Here is a 3,914-nt window from a genome sequence, read left to right on the forward strand (position 1 = left end):
TTTTAAAATATTTATTTATTTTTATTTATTGGGGTAACATTGGTTAATAACATTATATAAGTTTCAAGTGTATAATTCTATAATACATCATGTGTATACTGCATTGTGTGTTCACCATCCAGGTTCTAGTCTCCCTCTGTCACCATAAATTTGACCCTCTTTACGCTCTTCATTCTCCCTCCACCCCTCCCACCTCTGGTAGCCACCTTCTGTTGTCTGTGTCTATAAGTTTGTTTATTCTTTTGTTGCTTTCTGTTTTATAACCCATATACAAGCGATTTATCACATCTTATAGCTGGTTATTACTAACATATAAAAAAGCTATTTTCTTGATTCTATTCATCTTATATCCATCATCTTACTAAACCTGGGGTTTAGGGTTAATACTAAAAAGGGGGCCAAGGATTAGATGGTGGTAATGTTATGGAAAGTATTATTACATTACGTTATTATTACATTAATGCATCAGTGTTATTTTCCTGGTTTTGATAGCAATTTTGTAGTTGTGTGGGAGAAAGCCATTGCTCATAAAAAATACATATTGAAGTATTTGGGGGTGAGGGAGTGTCGTGACCTCAACTTATGCTCAAATGATTCAAAGGAAAATATGTTTTATTGTACTGTTACTTTCAATTTTTATGGAGGTTTCAGTTTTTTTTTTAAGTTTACTTAAAAAATACTTGGAGATGCCTGCTGCTAAGGAAGTGAAAACTTAAACAGAAGATAGGAATGGAAGTGTTTAGCCAAGAGGTTTTCGAATACATGTAGCTGTGATGTTGTCCAATTCAGAAAAGTGGAAACATCTGGTGAGGAGGCCATTAGCCGATTTAACTCAGTCTGTACAGAGCCGGTTGAAGTCAGGTAGTGAGGGTGCCAGAACAGCCTTCCGCGCGTTCATCCTCCTGTAAAGTCTCTGATGAAGCTGTCAGCCCCAACAGGCACAGCTTCTCATCTCATCCTTTCATGACCACCTTTTCCACTTGACTTTTCTGGAAGTTTTAATCCCATAATCAGCTGCCAAGTAAGATAATTGTGTCTTGGTCTCAGTTGAACTTTTTAAAAAAAAATTTACAAATGCTCTTTCAGGGCAGGGTCGTTTTTAAAGCCCCCTCCAATTCTATGATTCTGGATATAAGAACAGTGTGATGAGCAGAGTACCTTGGGGATACTAATTCTGTTCAGCTGCTTCCCCTCCCCGCTCCACCTGCTCTGAGCCAGGAGCTGGGAAGAAAACTTCACAGCTCAGCTTTCCGGGCAGTGGATTCAAAGGGGATCTTTAAATAGTAGCAGCTGTTGCTTTCCCAAGAAAGTTTCTGGGAACATGTCTACTTAGTTCAAGTAACATTTAAGGATTTTCTTTAAGAATATTCTATTAAGAAATAGCGAACATTAGTTTCATAAACCAATTTAGTCACATATTCAGAATTTTGTCTTTCATACACATTTAGAAACTGAATATACCCATGGACAATGGTCAAAACAAACACAAAAAAATAGAACTTTGACCTGAAACCTGCCACAGCTTGCCCAGGAAACCAACCCCTTATCTATGATAAACACCCAGGAAGCAGCCTGCTTTAAGTCAGACTCATAGGAGCCAGGTGGCTATCTCTAGTGACAATCCAGGAAGCTAAGCCAAAACTTCTGAAACTATCAGCCTCAAATGGCCAGGACTTGATCAATAACTGATAGCTTTCCTAACTTTTGTCCCTGCTTACAATTTAGGACCAATCAGAGAAAGCCAAATCGGCTTCCATGGGACACCTGCCTTTGGTTAGTATCTCCAGCTTCTCCCAGCCAGCAGCTTCCATCAGGACTCACCTGAGCAGTCCCTTTTGTCTACTATAAGCTTTCCACTCCTCCATCTGCTTTCCATGTCTGCCCAACCCAAGTAGCTGACTTCCTGCCATCATGAGCTCTAATTAAACAGCCTTTACTTTTTTCATCTGGGTAGTATTCATTCATTTCTCAGTATTTTAAGATATTTTAATACACATATTATTTCCACTCGACCCTCACACAGTCCTGCAGGAAGGGTGGAGCAGGCATCCATCTGTGCCCCTAAAGGCATGAAACTTCAAAGGAGCCACCTAAGTTGCTCAAGGTCAGGGTGTCTTCTCTGGGCTGACAAGGATCCAGAGCTGTCTCTGGTGATTAACTTCTGCCCTTCCCAGTAGAGAGGGGAGAGGGAACGCCTTTCCAAATGTATGTCCTGCTTTTAAGCAAACGGGGGAGGACAGAGCTTTTCTTGTATCTATTTCTCAGTTGCTTTCAGCTCAAAATAATCCTTAGACCAATGTGCCATATTTGGGGATTGCATATAATGCTACCCTTCAACATGCAATGTGTTTATCATTGCTATCTTCAAATGAAACAAATGTGTATTTAAAATTTTCTCAGTTTCAATTTTTAATGTAATAAATGTGAATACTTATAAACCGTATAAGTAAAAGTTGAGATCCTCATTAAGTCTCAAGGGTATTAAAGGGTCCAGATACCAAAAACTACCTTTCTCTTTGAAAACAACAAAGGAACACGCACGTGCATTTCCCCATCACTGTTGCTACTAGTGTGGCTTCACACACTCGTATTTTATAAAGAAAACTGAGGGGCGAGATTGATCGATGTCCAATGAGATTTTAAACACCCTGTGGACAGCAAGAGCCTTGACAAATCTTTAGTACTCACTGTCATACATACACGCTTCAGCAAACTATCAAATATTGTATTACCTACAAGCCACACACATTCCTTTTTAATGTGGCAAAATTGAACACATTCATTAACATGACCCAAAGATATAGCCTTTCTAGCATATAAAAATAAGCCAAAGTATGTAAAATTATGCTTAGTGATTGAGGACTAGAGTGAAGGAATAAAATGGAGTCACTATAGTCAAGCCACTAAATTACTAAAATCAAGTAAAACAAAATTACTAAAATCGAATTTGATGCATGAGGAAACTATTCTGTTCTTATTTTAACTGGCCTGGGAACTTAAATATTTGAACTGTCCAATTCTGTATCAGTGCCTGAATATACACCAAACCTCCAAATAACCCTCTGATTGCCCCCTGAAGGACTAACGAAAGAATGTACGTATCCAGACCACCTGACATCCATTATCCAGACCACCATTATCTAGAAGATTCCTATCTAGCACCAACCCAGGGGCCAAGAATGCAGGACTGATTCTTCTCAAGATTGCACTTTTTACTATAAGAGCTCTTAACTTTTTTTTCTTCTTCATAATACTTCTGGGGTTTTGCCTAGCTGTTTTTCCAGTTTGCAAAGTCTAAGGTCCTTGAATAATCTTTATTATTTATTTCTAGCCAAAGCCCCTGACTCTTTTTGAGTTTGTTCAACATGATCTATGTTTCAATATTCTATCTTACTTAAAAAGTATCTAGGTATCCAAATATTATCCATTAATTAATGAAGTTTGAAAACATTACATGATTGTAAGTTATCTAAATGTCCAGGAAATTATCTTCAAGCTGACAATAGAAAACATAATTACAGTTGGGATGAAAAATTCATCAGAATAATGCCTCAGTGTACTTAAACACAAACTTACAGATTTTCTAATCTGAAACATTACGGGGGGCCATGTTAGCGTACATCTTTTAGTTTAAAAAAGCAAACTCAAATAGTTAATCATTTTAACGTCAATAAACCAGAGACAGCTGGCTTTTAAACTATATTTTTAGATTAAATTAGTCTTGCTTGTAAAAGATATGCTTAATTTGTATACTTGAATTCTTAAAACATTTCTAAGTTAGATATTATGTGAATAATGTTTTTTTAATAGCACATTTAAAGAATGCTTTAAATTTAATTCGATTTAATTTTCTTATTTTCCCAGAGTTTTAGGAATTTTCAATTTATGTAAGTGCTTATTTGTATCTGTAAGCC

The sequence above is a fragment of the Pteropus medius genome, unplaced genomic scaffold, assembly GCF_902729225.1.
Source record: "Pteropus medius unplaced genomic scaffold, Ma_sr-lr_union100, whole genome shotgun sequence".
In the NCBI taxonomy this organism is placed as follows: Eukaryota; Metazoa; Chordata; class Mammalia; order Chiroptera; family Pteropodidae; genus Pteropus; species Pteropus medius.